The sequence below is a fragment of the Ictidomys tridecemlineatus genome, chromosome 13 (assembly GCF_052094955.1).
Source record: "Ictidomys tridecemlineatus isolate mIctTri1 chromosome 13, mIctTri1.hap1, whole genome shotgun sequence".
Lineage (NCBI taxonomy): Eukaryota > Metazoa > Chordata > Mammalia > Rodentia > Sciuridae > Ictidomys > Ictidomys tridecemlineatus.
Window position 1 is genome coordinate 34,780,570 of NC_135489.1, and position 17,143 is coordinate 34,797,712.

Sequence of the window (17,143 nt, forward strand, 5' to 3'; positions counted from 1 at the left end):
ACTAAAGATATTTTACCATATACCAGTTTTTTTTAATATGGAACCTCAAAACAATGGTTATCTTAAAACAAGATGTTGAGAAGACAGATGAGGAGAACAGCAATGGTCTAAAAGGCAAATAAAGTAAATTTCCCCTGTATCAAGAATTTCCCATGACTTCCCATGTTCAAAGAATGATCCCTGGCTCTTGGTAACACCACACACTCTGGTCTATTCACTAAGGATGACATTGTGGGTACGTCAGCTATGTAGGTGCTTTGGTGAGGAATCACAGGGGTAAAGATCATAAGAAATGTCAGCAGAGAATGGGTGGGAAAGGGAAAAATCAGGTAACTCCATGGACAAATAAAGGGGTTATCTGGGGAATCTGTTGTGCCTCTGAAGGTTGTTGCTTTCATTTATGAAACAACAAAACTTCCAAAGCCAAGATATAAACATTTATGAAATGTATTTTTTTCAATTTATTTATTGAAGGATATAGCTGGGATAAAATAATACTTGAATTCAAATATGCCTGCACAGTGGGGAACACAAGGCCTCTAGTGCAGGAGAAAAGGTGAGTCACCTGTGGCTGTCAATTGGGGTGGAGAAGGAAGTGGAGGGAAAAAAAACTCACTGGCCCTGTAACCAAGTCCTATAGAAGTCCTGTAGAAGCTCACAGTGGAGCTTCTACATCAACCCAACACTTGGGCATAGACAGATTTATCTTTCATGTAAAATAAGTTCAGACCTTGCCCTATCTGACCTCTGTCTTCTTTGATTTACTGTTATAGTTTTTAAACGCTATATGAAACCAATGTAATCCACAGCTAAAGTGAAGGAGTTTATTATCTCTTGTACACTGATAGAAATTGTTAGACATAACAGGGTTAATAAGTTTTATCTGATAGATGAACCCAGAAAATACATTAGATCCACAGACTTTTTAAAAACTGACCATCTTGAATGAATGCCAAGAATTGGTTCCCTCATGACCATAATGCAATCAAGTTGAAAAAAAGCTAAATTTGAAAAGAAATTGACATAATTGGAAAATTTAGTTTACTTCTAAATAACTCAGGTCAAAAAAAAAATACAGAAAGCTAAAAAATACAAAGGGTACCATAATGAAAAAGCTGTATGTCAGAGTTTGTAGGATGCTTCTAACATATTCAGAAATAAATCTATTGCCTAAGTATTTATATTAAAGAAGAGCAAAAGTTAATGAGTAGTCAACCCAACAATTAGAAAACTGAATTCAAAGATAAAGGGAAAGAAAGAACAAAAACTTTAAATTGTACACCTATTTTTTATAAGAACTTTTATCAAACTTAGAAATAGAAAACTTTCTTAATCTGATGGATGTTCAGCAGAGACATTTTTAAAAATTGTAGTGAGCATTATTCTTAAAGCTGAAACACCAAGTAATTGCATGTTAGAAATGATATGAAGATGCTCCTATCATTGCTCATATTTGACATTGTTCTGATGGCCCTAGCCAATACATGAATAGATAAAAAACATAATTCAATGCCATCATTTGCAGATAATTTGATCTCTCTACATAGCTGATAAAAGTTATTAAAATTAACAATTCCAGTAAGTCTCTACATGCAAAATATACAAAAATCAACTGCATTTTCATATACACCTTACTAAGTTAGCCATAAGTTAACTATGAATTATGTAACTCATAATTCATGAACATACAAAAAGATTTTTATAAAACATTTTAAAACTCAAATATGGGCTGGGAGTATTTCTCATTGGTAAAGTACTTGCCTAGTATGTATGAAAGACTCAAGTCCATGGTAATTGTATCATATTCATGAATAGAAAGATACAGCCAAGATACCAATTCTTCTTTTCCTCAATTAATACAATTTCTGCATACCTCTAACTCAACTTCCCAAAAGGACTTTTCATGAAACTTTACATGCTGAGGTCCAAGTATAATCAACACAATTTTGAACAAGAACAAAACAGCATTGGTCCCACTAGATATCAAATTTATTCTATAACCACAATGATCAAGTGCATGAATTGAAATATGGAATAATGGAATGAGTAGAGCCAGGACATAGATGCTCAAGATATACGAGATACACACAAATTTATATACATATATATATATATATATATAAAACAAATTATAAAATTAAAATGTATATTTTACTTGGATTTGCATATTAAAATTTATGTTAAGTTATAAATTACGTATAACATGTACAAATATTTATTTCATACAGATGGAATAAAGAATCATGACAGATATGTCAGTACATATCTTCAAGGAAAGTACAAGACTAACAAATGCTGCTGGGACTACTGTTAGCTATAAGAGTAAAATATAACTAGCTCTGCCTCACACCCAAACAAAAAAATTCCAGCTAGTTTAAGTGAAAAAAGCAAATCTTTACAACTTTTATATCCCAGGATAGGAAAAAAATTTAGATGAAAAAGGAAACTGGATAAACACATATAAATTTTAGAATTTGTATACATTGAAAACCACATAACAAAGAAAATCAATGGCCTAGAAGCAGCTACTTATGACATGTATAAACCAGAGGATTTGAATACATTGTACAAATATAATACCCTAAAATCAGTATGAAAAAGAAACTACCTTATAGAAAAAAACAGGCAGAGAATAATAGGTATTTCACTGAATAACAAAGTTAAATATCCAATAAACATGTGAATGATGCTCATTTTCACTAGAAAATCAGGAGAAGGAAATGCAGGCTAAACCCAACAGTAAAATTCCAGATCCATTCTCTTCGTGCCCTAACTGATCCCTAAAACATAATAAGATCAAAGGACTCCGAGATCATCTGTCCTGGATATATATAAACCATTTTAGTCATACTAGAAACAACAGTTAGAAATACAATATTCAAAAGTTAAGTTTCTCTAGGTGTCCTGCTACCCAGATAAGCTCAGCACGTTGCAGTATCAACCTGGTCCTACAAATCCTATTTCTGGAAGTTTTTCAAGGTATAATACAAATGCCACATTGAAGCATACAAAGGGAATAGCCCAAATTATCACTACAAAAAGATCTCCCAAATTCAAGCTAGCATGGTAAATGCTTTTTAACGGTATCTTTTATATTTTATCTTTCATAGTAAGTTCTCTGGAAACACCTACAGTGTTTGGAAGTTGTTGCAGTGTTTCTTAGCTAGTTTGGGGACAAAGTGGTGTAAAGGAATGAGCACAGTGCTTAGAATGAGAAAATTTTAGTGAGGATAGTCACTTAACCTTTTCAAGCCACTGTTTACTTCTTTGTAAAATGGGGATAGTCATACATACAACTCACGAGATACCATATAGTTTAAATGAGAATGTCTGCATGAATTTCCTTCAAATACCATCTGGGCCATGGTAGGCCCTCAAAAGATACCATTTCATGCTGGAATGTAAAATCTGTAGGTGGCGACAGAGAGGGATGCACAGTGCAATTCAAAAAACCATGTCTGGAGAATCACCCTGGCAGTTCCCAGCCAGAGAGGTGCCAGCGGGCAGGGGTTCCACATGAACCTTCCCATCATGGCTACCAGCTGGATCAGTCGTCAGGACTGTGTAGCACCCAAAAATACACCTGGAAAGCTGAAGTCATCTGAAGTTACATCCAAGGCAGCTGTGACCAAGTGAAGCCATAGGAAAGCAGATGGCAAGAGGCCAGAGGGGGAGAGTTTGCAAGAGACTGGATGATGTACTCTGAGCAACAGAAGCTGCGATATTTAATCCCAGAATTGGCCCTCAGCCTTCACCTGGCTAAAGCCTCCCTCACCAGAACATTTGGAACAGGGCCTTTGATTGAGTAGAAAATGACTGGTAGTAGCAGCTCCCATTTATGCAGATAGAACCAGCTGTTTTAATCCATACAACCTCTTACACCAAGTTTTCTGATTGTCCCCTTTAGAAAATGAGGAGACTGAAGCACAAAGAAGTTACATCGAGGATGTAGAAGAGTGGGGCTTTTAAACTGGCCTGTAAGGCCAGAGTCCACATTGACCAGCATCCCTCCTCGTATACCTCTAGTACGGAGAGTACCATGGGCACAGCACCTGTCACAGTACACTATCAGCATAATTACTTTTTTTAATTTCTTCTCTAGAGATGATCACTACCATAAATTTTATCTTTATCATTGCCCCCCATATGTTTTTATATTTTTTATTGACAGCTTAGGTTTTGGAATCAGATCCTATTTTGTGGCTCATCTCTCTGGCCTGGCATGTGGAAGAACCATACTGCCTGAAGAATCGATTAACTATTAAGAAGCATGAAGTGAGAACAACTTGTAGGTCCCAGTCTCAGTGCTGCCTCCAACCCCTAGCCCATTCTCTATAGGAAAACACATGATGGTGATCTATGGAGAAGGAGCTGCTTGCACAAGGCCCTGTCCTCTGGCAACAGCTGAGTGAAAGCAGAGTAGGTTCCTGCCTTGAAGCAGCCATCCAAAGGCAGGCTGTGCAGTGTCACCAGAGGCTTCCAGTGCAGAAGTCTGAGCTAATTGCAGACCCACACTCAGACTCTGAACCGAGAGCTGGGGAGAAACAGAAGTCATAGATCTGCAGGTAGGAGGCTCTTAGTGGCCCAGTATGAGACCCAATTAAGACGCCAAACTATGGAAAACAAACCCAAGTCTTATGAGCATAAAAATTGACACTGAATGTGTAAGAGACAGAGGTGGTAGAAACAGTAAGCAAAGGGACAGACTCAGGAGAGAACCACACGGGAAGGGACGAAGACATATTAAACAACAACAGACCACAAAGCTAAGAAATCTGCCAGGGACACCTGATGGCTCTGATCTTTGGTGCAGAAGATGGCCATGAAAGATGGTGTATGTTTGGCCCTTCAACCTTCCCTGGATACACAGGAGGTCTTTACCATGTCCAACAACTCATGGTGGCAACAGTCCTGGGAGTTCTTACCTAGACTCCCATCTCTGGGAGTACCCCTAGCTCAAAGGGGCTTAACTACTAATAAAAGAGAAAGAGAACACAAAAAAATTATACCAGCATGAAATAGCCCTGCAAATAACAGTAAATTTTAGGTTTAACTTTTCAGATAAAATTATACTGACAGAGCCAAATCCAGAATCAGTGAGTATTATCAAAGCTGCCTTCTCTCTGCACCAGAGTTCATGTGATATCTTAACCCAGAATTCACCATCAGGGGTACGTGCTTACATGACACGGTTGTCTCCACATGAAGGCTCACAGCAGCACTGAGGTGCTCCCCTCAGTTAATGTTACTTGTATTCTCATTCTCCTGACCACATGACAGGGCTTTCTGGAACTCCAACTTTGCTTCAATTTTTGTGCTTTCTGGGAGTGTTCACTATTACCAAAAAACCTATCACATGGTAATTAGCATTTAGGAGCATTTACCTTAGCTTAGTCCCTTTCCTATACCATCCCCCATTTTTTGAAGGGAAGAGGGAAAGTCCAAAGACTTACATTGTTTTTTTTCATAAGTTCAGCATTACCTCTGTTATGCTAACTTGAGTAGCAAAAGGACTGGTGCCAGGAAGAACCAAAAATTATATAAGTGATAAGCAGAATTATTTCTTAGATTCATAAAGTTACACGTGTTCTATAGCACAAGGGAATTTCATATAAACAGTAACTTTTCCCAAGATTTCCCTGCCTTTCCAGTGGTAAAGTGACCTTCCAGAACAACTCAAGACAACCAGTCCGATCTGGACCTGGAGTTGTTTGGAATGTCTCTTGGCTCTTCACAGAGTGAACCCACTGCCTAAACTGTGCGAACACAACTGACAGAGATAACTTGATCAAAAGTGGAGGGAGAGTTTTTGTTTTGTTTTGTTTTTGGTCAACAACGTCTTTTTAGATGGGTTGGCATTTGTTGACCTAATAATCTGCAAATAGACTAAACATAAAAATGAGAAGTCTTTATAAAGATAAAGCTAAGGCAAATGGGAGAGACGAAAATATATTAGTGAAACACACACTTGAGAATCATGCAATATATAATTTTAAGTCTGCCAGCTAGTCTGTAAATTACTTTTTGAGTGAAGTGATATAACTTTAAACTCAACAGTCAGCAGGCCGATCCTCTTCATTTATTACACAATATTTAATGGGTGTACAAAACAGACAAAATGTTGTGGCAGCTTCTTTCAAAAAATGGTCTTTTGGGCTGGGATTATGACTCAGCATATGTGAGGTTTTGGGTTTGATCCTCAGCACCATATAAAAATATATGGGAGGGGGGAAAAAAAAGCAGTCTCTCTACTCACCCTGAATATGGGCTCAATGTGGAACTTGCTTTCGCCAATGCAGCAATCAGAAACATGATGTGATAAAAGCAAAGGCTTGAACCATTTTCCCACCAAAGGTTACTCCCATGTTGCCCATGAGAGCCCAGCAAGTGCCACCACATAAACAAGATGGGACCAGGCAACTGGATGACAAGCCCACTGCCCAACAGCCCTGTCAGCACAAATGGTAGTGGGCCAATCATTAGATAACCAGGAAGGCCAACATCTGGCTGCTAACCTCTGAACACACCCAGCTGAGTCCACTCAAGGTGAGCCTGGCCAAAATAGAAAATAAGCAGAATCACTTGGTGAATCCTTGTTGTTTTAAGCCACAGTTGTCATTAGTGTTTTCTTACACAGTAAGAAACAGGATGGGTTTTTAGAATATTTTCTCTGTCAGAAGAAGCTGGTACATTTTTGTTGACTTTCAATAAAATCTGAATGTAGGCACAATTAAAGTCATCTTGCAATCTAACCGATCAACTAAACTCATCTCACTGTCCCCTAGCTACTCAAGCTATTTACCTTGCCTCCCAGAGTCCAGCCTCCTTTGCTTACCAGCCTGTTGCTTCCTGAAACACTCTCCCCTTTTATCTTCCCCAAGTTCAAGATACCTCACTTAATGATCCCCCCCACACCTATCCTGTTATATCTCAAGCCGAGTGTCAATATGCACCAATTCAATTATGTCAGTGATTCCAGAAAGTGGATAGATGTACAGACCACAACCTCACTATGTCCATGCTTTTTCCTTTTCTATCTCTAGAGAAATTAGCTTTACCAATACAAGTTACCACAAAATAAATCTTGGCACACTGAACACAATAGATTTTCTACATATAATTCGAGGTCTATTTTGGTGGCTTTAAAAAAAAGCTAGCTTTGGGATTTCTACTTTCAGGAAACATGGAGTAACAAGAGCCAGATCTGCCTGCACCTGAAATAACTGAAAACCAGACAAAATGTACAGAACAATGGCACACCAAAGACTGGACATGAGATGGTGCAAGTCATGACAACTGAGAGAAGCAACAGAGGCGATTTCCCGGTATTGGCCTCATGTACTGCTTGCAGAAAGTTTTCAGGCTGTAACAGGAAGAGAAGTCTGAGTAGAGGAGATGCAGCTGGAGTCTGGAGATGCCAATGTGGCCAAGTTGGCAGGGCAATGTACCAGAAAGGAGTGACACAGACAGACTTCATTTCATGTGCAGTTTCAATCAACTATTCAGTTGAGGACTGATCAGCACGTGTGTGAAGAAATTACTTGAGGCCAAGAAGAGAATGACTCAAAAGAACTAGAGCAAACAGTGTCTGGAGATTACAGAGAGCAGGCCTGTTCCCATCAGAGGGAAAAACCTGGTAATCTAGGGGGCAATGGTTCAAGTTCTAATAAATGTTTTCCTTCAGAAGTAGAAAAATGTTGGACTTTTGGAAGCTCTGGTTCAGTCTAACAAAGCTAAGAACGGAAGACCCAGAAGGACCAAACTGTTTCTGAATTAATTACATCAAAACCAAGCTCAAGAATATTTGTAGCACCCAACAAGGTAAAATTTGTTAAGATGTGGTATCCAATAAAGAAATGACTATGTATACAAAGTAGTTTAATAACACAAGCCATAATGAGGGGGAAAATAAATCATTTGGAACTAATCCAGAAATGACAGAGAACAGAACTGGTTGATAGCACATGAAAACAGTTACTGTAACTCTAGTCCACTGTCAAGAAGCTAAAGATTTAGCATGTTACACCATAAGTTATAAAAAAGAACCCAGATGAAAGATTGTCACTGCAGAAAAAAATGATTAGTTACATGGCAATGTAACTATTCAAAATGAAACAGAAATAATGAAGGAAAAAAAAAATCAAGAGTGCCAATAAACCAGGAAAATTTCAAGTTGCCCAGTACACATGTAATTAGAGTTATAAAAGAAATGAAAAAAAGTTTAAGAAATAAGTACTGAAAAATTCAACTGTAAACCCACAGATTCAAGAATTTCAACAAGTCTCAAGCACAAGAAACATGGAGAAAACTACACCAAGACATATCAACCTATAATAAAGAGGAAGTCTTAAGAGAAGCCAGAAGAAAAAAGATACACTACACACAGAGGTACAAAAGTGAAGGGGCTGAAGACATTGTCAGAAGCAATATACGATAGAAGAAAACAGCAACATCAAGGAAGGAAGGGAGACCTATGGACCTGTAATTCTTTATCCACCAGAAGCTGTCTTTCAAAAAGTTGCAGGGAAGAGATTTTTTTCGGCACAAATGCAGAAACAAATTTCATCATCTAGCTCTGCCCTACAAAACATTCGAATGTTGACAGAAGGCAAATGGTACCACCTGGCAAAGTTGATCTGCGCAAAGAAATAAAGAGAATCAGAAAAGGACATGGATAGATATAAAGCCTTATTTTTTTAATATACCTTTATTTTATTTATTTTTATATGGAGCAGAGGATCGAACCCAGGGTCTCGCATGTGCTAGGTGAGCGCTCTACCACTGAGCTACAACCCCAGCCCCATAAAGCTTATTATTATATAAGCATATTTAAAAGACAGTATACTGTGTAGAATGAACAATGTATCATGAGGTTCAATACACATTTAAAAGTAAAACACAATAATGACCTTAGGAGAAGAAACACAAGTCTACTATTGCAGGACTACTGTACTGTGCATGAATATAGTCTATTTAAAGGTAGACTACAGTGAGTTGAAATGCACACTATTTACACCAAAGCAACCACAAAATAGCACGAGGTACTGCAGAAAGGACAACAAGGGACAAAAATAAAATATGAATACACAATTCAAAAGAGAAAAAGATAAAAAGACACGGAAAAAATACAAAGGTACATAGATTTAAATTCAACCAAATTATTACATTAAAAATAACTGGTCCAAATACCTCAATGAAAAGGCAGAGATCAGCAGTTTTTTTTTTTTTTAAATCCAACAATACGTTGCTTGCAAAACGCACTTTAAATATAAAATCTAATTTACATTCAAACAAAAGGATGTGAAATGGAGAATTAAATATGTTTTCAGGGATAAAGTAACTTTAAATGATAAAGGGTCAGTCACCTGGAGGGCAAAAGAGTTATAAACATTTATCCATCTAATAAAAGAACTCTAAATACATGAGGGAAAACCAATGGAACTGCAAGAAATAAGCAAATCCAAAATTTTAGTAATATTTCTTCTTATCTTCTCAGTAATTGATAGAATGTGTACACACACAATCACTAAGGACATAGAATATTGAAACAATATTAGCAAACAGATTGACATTTACAGAACATTCCACCTAACCTCATCAGGTACATATTCTTTCAAGTGCACACAGGATATTTGCGATGATAAATCTGGCATGATACATCAATAAATGTAAAAAATTCAAGCCGTACACAGTATGCTCTTTGAATACAATTTTATTAAACTAGCAATCAGTAACAATTTGGAAATCCACAAATATTTATAATCTAAGGCAGGAGGACCACGAGTTCAAAGCTAGCTTCAGACCTTGTCTCTAAATAAGATGCAAAATAGGGCTGGGGATGTGGCTCAGTGTTCAAGTGCCTCAGTTCAATCCCTGGTACCCAAATAAACACTTCAAAGTAATATACAAAGTAAAGGAAAATCTGAGAAATATTTTTGAATAAAGTGAAAATAAAACAAAATTAGAGGATGCAGCTTAAGCAATACTTACATAAAAATTTATAATACTAATGCCTACACCAAAAAAAAAAACCTCAAAAAAAAAAACCAGAACCAAAAAAACAGCCTCAAATCAATGACCTTCTTTCCCAAGATAGAAAAAAATGGGACAAGTTTCACCCAAAGTAAGAAGGAAATAAGAATATAAAATCAATAAAATAGAAAATACACAATCAAATGAAATTTAAAAATCTGATTCTTCAGGATCAGTAAAATTGATAAGCTTCTGGCCAGAATGATCAGGAAAAAGATACCTATTACCAATATTAAGAGTGAGAAATGACACCACTACAGTTTCTATAAATTCTGAAACAAATATATATCAATAAATCTGACATCTTACATCAAATAAAAAAATTCCTTGAAAGACCAAACAGCAACAAAAAACAAAAGCTCACTGAAGAAGAGATAGATGATCTAATATGGATTCATATCAAATAATAAATTGAATTTATAGTTTAAAATTTTCCCCTAAGAAAGCTATAGTACCACATGGCTTTACTGTTGAATTCTAAAAACTATTTAAGGAACAAGTAATACTAACCTAAATAACTTTCTTGAAAGTTGAAGAGGCTTCAGGCTGGTATAGTGTCACTCTGGAAGACAGTCTGACAATTTCTTAAAAAGCTAAACATGCAACCCCCATGTATGACTCAACCATTCCATTGCTAAGCATTTATATAAGAAAAATGAAGACAGGAAAATTCAAAGATTTTTGTAGATAAGATGTTTATACTAGGGGCTGGGGATGTGGCTCAGTGGTAGAGTGTCTGCCTGGCATGGACAAGGCCCTGGGTTTGATCCCCAGTACACACAAAGGAGTAACTTATTTTAAAAAAATAGTAAAAAAAAAAAATAGTAAAAAAAAAATCTGAAGTAACTTAAGTACCTACCAACAGGTAAGCAAAGAAATTGTGGTTTATTCATATAATGACTACTCAGCACTAGAAGAGATGAACTATTGAAACAAGGTAAAATAAATCAATCTCAAAAACTTAGCTAATTAAGTCGACACTCCCTAAAGAGTTCATCATTACATTAATAGAAAACACTTACAAATGAAAATTTGACAGAAAACCCATCAGCAGTTACTCAGGAAGAGTGAAGGACACCAGGAACCACAAAGAGGGTCGAGAAAATTCTTGGGGGTGATGGATATGGGCTTTACCTTCATTGTGGTAATACACAGGCCCAAATTTAAATACAGTTTTTCATAATTTTATTGCAAAAACTGCTTTAAAATATTGTTTGTTGAATTACATAAGCTCTTACTAGTAGAAGAACTAAATGCTGAAACATTTAACATTATCTATTTTAAAAACTGGTGAAATATTAACCAACGTCAAACTAAGTTCACAAAGTATCTGGTATTTGAAATTATCAATGCTCAAGCAGACAATTTAATATGAAAGCTTAAAGGTCAAAAAGTCATCATAAAATGGGAATGAAGTGATGTTGAACAGTGAGATGGTTCCACAACCTAACTGAAATTGAGCATCACCTTGATCTAAACACCACAGGATAAGAGGTAACTGGCTTATGCTTAGTTGTAAAAGTCATTCACCTACCCTGTTAGTCACCCTTCCCTCATGATGAAATACCTGATATGATATGATATGATTATGTGTTTATTTTTCACAGTCTTGGGAAGTTCCCATCCATGAACAGTTGCCCTGTTGCTCTTGGGTCTGTGGCAAGGTAGCGTATCACAGCAGAGCAAAACCACTTGCCTTATGGCCAGGAAGCAAAGAGGAAAGTGTCAGGGTTTCGCATCCCCATGGAGGGCAATTTACACCTCCCTTGTAAAGTTTCCACCAATAGTGTTATTGAGGACCAAGCCTTTAACACATGGGCCTTTGAGAAACATTCAACATCCCAACTACAGCACCCTAAAACAAGGAAACACAAGAATCTTTCACATCTTTGGAGCTGCATCCCAACAATGATGAAGTGAGTGAACCCCAGAGGTAACTCCAAGAAACACATAACTACTGCCTGTCTTCAGTGCTACAATCCTGAATATGCCCATCGTCTAAGACAGGGATGTGAATTGAAGTCTTGCTCTTGCTTTCTCTTCTCCAGCTGGTTGCACTCATGCCTCAGTGCAGATCCAGCTTTCTGGACGTGGGAGGGAATGGCAGGGTGCACGCAGTGCGCTGAGGAGGTTGGTCCGATGAGGGGTCTCAGGTTACTGTGCTGGCTCATGAGCAGAGCACGCCGCCAGTCCTCCAGGCCTTGGTTGTCGTCACGCTTCAGCCCGTCTTCTGGCCTCTACTGTAGGCCCCGACCTTGGCATTCGGCAGTTCTTGCCCATTCCCTCATTCCCTTTTAATTTCCATCCTTCTGTCCAAGACTGAGCAAGTCCTCTGGCAGCAAGGAGGCCAGTTTTCTCCTCCTCTCACAGCTCCAGGCCCAGGTCCACCCCTGCTTGGCTTATGCAACTCAATCATTCTCTTGGCAGCTTCCAGAAGCACCGATTGCCACTAGCTCCGTGGCTTCCAGGTCTTGCTGGCCTGGACTGACATCCATCAGTTTGAACTCTAACCCCTGAACTTACTCTAGTCTCAGCTCATACAGTTTTTCAGGATTGCAATTTAAAGAAAGATGTGGACTCACTTCATTTCTTTATCTCCCTCTGGACCTCCCGACTCCCTGATCCCCAACAGGTAAGGCTCAGGTCAAACTGCCATTTAATCTTATGGTGACTCAGTTTCTGAGACCCTTTGCCAAGGTCTCTCTCAAGAGTGAAGCGCCTGTGCCAGGCCCCCACAGGCCTTTCTTTCTAGCTCTTTACGAAGATTCATTTTCTTGAGTTTTTTTGACAATGGAAACTCCATTTGCTGACAGTTTGCTTATCATCCGTTTTTGCCACTGACGTGTAAACCCTATACAGTGAGGGACTGGGTCTGATTCAATCCGTGTTGGGTTACCATGCCAAACACAGGGAACTAGGGGTAGTAATAAATTTTTCTGAATGAAATTCATGAGTGTACATGTTTCATGCATCCTATGTACAATATTTCCAAAAATCAACCCAGAAACATGGTCCTCCTTCCATTAAAACAGTAAAGCTTAATGAATCCTCATTGCTGGGCTTTGAAAGGAGGAGTGGGGAAATGGGATCAGGGAACAAATATCAAAGAACTGGGAGGACATCTTCTTCAGCGGAAATCTCAATACACATGCACACTCCCTTTTGCTCTGTGATCTTTGTACAACAATGCAAAACCACTGTAGCCAGTGGCAGCTGGAACCCCATCACACTGGGAGGGGACACAGAAAGTGGTGGTGGCACATAGGGCTCTGTTTATAGCACTGACTAGCTTTGTCTACATCTGTGGGGAGGGGGTAGCGACACTTCACCTCGTAGGGTTTTCATTGTGGGATATTTACCCTCCTTGCTACAGACCTCATCTGATCTGCTACTATTGAGCAAGATATTCTCATTTGCAAAAGGAATTACAGTATCAGTCCTTAAGGCTGCTATGCATATACTTCCTGCAGAGGAGGAGAGAAATTATTCAAAAAAAATCCTACTTTCCAAAGGGGGAAAAAACCCCAACAATTCAGGAAGGTTAAAAACTGCCTGTGCATTTGTTATTTAACAAAGCAGCAGAGGAGCTGACTGTGAGGGACCCTGAAGATGTGAAGGCACAGTTGCTTCTCAAGTGTCTCCTAGCCTCAACAGGAGACATGAAAATACAGAAATGGGTACTGTACAAGAGTGAAGAAGCCCTAAAGGCAGAAGACTGAGAACACCAGAACAGCACAATACACCCCCTGCAAACACAAAGACTTTCAAATCCATGTGAACACTGGATTCCCCGGGGCACATGCCTGCTTCTCTTAATATTTTCTCTGAATCTTTTAATATGGCAAGGTCAGAAAGGCAAACCATTGCATTCAGTGACTTTGTAGGACCCAGGTTCCATCACAGGCCAAAGGGTGAGACTCAATTGAGAAACATGCATATAAACAGAATGACTCTAAGGACTCAGCCAGAACCGAGGTGTATGAATCAAAGTGTCCGATAACTCTATCTGGGCAATCAGTTACTCAGGACAGATGTCATCTATTTGGGTCTTGGGAGGACAAAGAGGAACCAAATGAAGAAAGGAAAGAGGCCAGACAGAGAGCAAATATAAAGGAGGGCACTCAGGCCAGGCTGGTATGTCCATGGCTTGGGAGAATGTGTGTGGAGTTTGCATACAGTTAGGGCACACTAGTGAAACTGAATGGTGCATGCAGGGGACACACAAGAACTCCTACATATGACCTTTATCAGTTTCTAAGCAGGAAAAGTCACCGTCTCAGATCTGTAGTTCAGTAAGGACCTGTGACATGCATCACCACAAATGTATAGTCCAGGCATGACGTAGATCTTGAACTAAACCTAGACTGGTAGAAATGATGAGAAGGTGTCAGATCCCTAACAGATGTGGGACAAAGAATCTCTCGCATCTGTCGAGGACCCAGAGTCCTTAGGCAGGGCAGGGAGCTGACTCAAAGCCCAGGTCCTCCAGTGCCCAGAGTTGCAACGGGAAGCTGCCAGCAGGAGCCAGACCTTACGTAAACTTTCTCAGACAATGGGGGACCTTCATTCCTCCTCTTGTGCACTTTGGATGTAACACCATCAATTAATTAGGACCACATTTTGCCTTACAGGGACTTTTATTGTTTGTAACAAGATTGCCATCAGGAGCCAGCAGCAGGCAAGTGGGAAGCCTGCAGCTGCACCAAACAGGGCGCACACGGCTTCTTTGTTTGAATGGCAGGGAGTCGGGTTGTGCTGGTACCTTTTCTTTCCTATTGACAATGATAGGGTGCCACTAACTGCCATGGGGTAGAAAGGTCATCTCTCTTATCCTGCTTTATGTGTTGTTTTGGGGATTTCTTCAAATTTCAGTGATGTTTAGTTTGTTTTTTAAATCTACTGTGATCAAATTAAAAATTTTAAGTGTGTTCCTTTGGACAGTGGGACTTTCGACTCCATTGGAATAACTTCTTAAAAGAAATGGACAGATCAAGTGATGAAACGCAGCCCTCAAGTATTTGGGATCCAGAAAAGCACACAGATCACATATTTACCCAAAGCACAATACTTCAAAAACTAGACTTTCAGGACAATGTTAAGGTACATAGAGATACAGCAAGGTCAGAACCAGAAATCACCAAAGCCAAAGCAGACAACAAGCGAAAGATGCAGCATCCAGGTCCACACAGAACAGATGGTCACTGGGAGGTGGCCATTAGGAAAGGAAGACACAAGGAGCAGCGAGTTCCATGCGGGGCAATTATCAAAGGCAAAGTTCAGCAGGTAAACTCCAGCAGAGCAGGGAGGAAACATTTTAGAGAGGAATCATCACCCAAGTGGTGGAGGCAGGTATCCAAGCAAGTCATAAGGAAGATTCCAATAAAGGGAAGCCTTAGCTGGTAGGAGGTGCTACTGCTTAGCACAGCAGGCTCCCACTGCTGGGTCCCAGCATCCCAATATGTGCTCTTTATCCCAGAACCGGCAATCACTGTACAAAACTTCAAAACAGCAGACAACAAAAACGACAACAGGCCTGTTTCAAGATAGTATGATACAGCCATGTTGCAATGACTACCAAGGAAATGGTAAACCCTGAGAGGAAGGGTAGTAGTTCCTGTTATCCCAGGATGGTTGATCAGGGAAGACACACAATGGAAGAGACAGACAATGTTCTTAAGGGAACAGATGGAACACGCAGACACATAAACAGGCCGCATTCCTGCTGGTATATGACCCATCAGTAGGGATATGGTAGACTACTCAATAAAAGGTATTAGAATGAGTGAAGATGTGGAAGTTGGGCCCTTCCTCACACCAAAATAATTTGGTTTGCTAAATAATTTCCAATTAGAAAAAAATTTAGATGTGAAAAGCAGAGCTCTAGAAGTGCTACAAGAAACCACGGATTAAAGGCTTTCTTCAGTCAACACAAAACCTGAAAGACAGGAAAAATGAACAGATTTGGAAAACTGACAGTTTTCTCTACATTAAAAACTCCACAAATATAAACACCAATAGCTGATGCAAACAAGTGCTACTCCTTTCCCATGTTATAAATTGCTACAATTCAATAAGGGGGAAAAAAAACCTCTCAACTATGAACCCAAAGTAGAAAATATAAAAGCATCCTGAAAGCATGTTCAATCACATTCAGGATAGAAATGCTAATTAAAATTTCACTGACATACAACTTTTCATTACTACCACACAAAAACTTAAAGTTTAATACCTCTTGGCAAAGGTGTCAGGAAGTAAGTTCTCTCATGCATGACTGAGAATCAAAATTGGTATGATCTTTGCAAAAACCAATTTGGCAAAAAAAAAAATCAAAATTCAAAAATGTGCAATCATTTTGATTTACAGAATCCATAACCACACCTGTACAAAATGACACATGGGTAAGTATTACAAGGCAACATCATTCATAGCAGCAAAAGGCTGGGGCCCAGCATCATGGACCAGTCTAGGTATGTAGAATAGCATGCAGGTAAAGAAGCACACCATGGCCATTAAAATTGAACAAATGCAACAGCTTCAAGTACTGCTATGGAAGGAGAATCAAGACAGGATTTTTATGTAAAAAAAATGCAGAATAGTTTGTGTAGTGATTATTTGAGTAAAACTATTAAACATTTACAAGCTTATACAAACATGACCCTGGAAGTAGACATGAGAAGTTTCTAGGAACTCTTGCTTCTGCAAGGATAAGAGGGAGTTCCCCTTTCACCTTACTTCCCTTCACATCTTTCTAATTTTATTCTTATACATGTAAAACTCATAAAACAATAAAGTTTAAAATTGTAGTGAATCAGTCACAGAAGGATAAATACTGTATGATTCCTCTCATAGGAGGCATCTAAAATGTCAAAAACAGACAATAGAATGGTGGGTTTCCAGGGGATATAAAAAGGGGGATGTGGGGAATCACTGTTCAGTGGGTACACAGTTGGTTACATACAATGAGAAAGTAAGCAACCTGTTGCATAACACAGTGCTTGTAGTTAACAAGATACTGTACTTAAATTTGTTAGTAGAGCACACCTCATGTTAGGTGTTCCGACCACAGTATATACATTCAGCACAAAATGTCACATCCTTTATTTACCCCTTC

At 38.8% G+C, this 17,143-nt stretch overlaps 1 protein-coding gene across 17 annotated transcripts in view; it reads right to left on the reverse strand.

The window, feature by feature from the left end:
• Positions 1-17,143, reverse strand: part of Fhod3 (formin homology 2 domain containing 3) — a 428,888-nt gene that overhangs the window by 90,433 nt on the left and 321,312 nt on the right. The window lies entirely within an intron of this gene.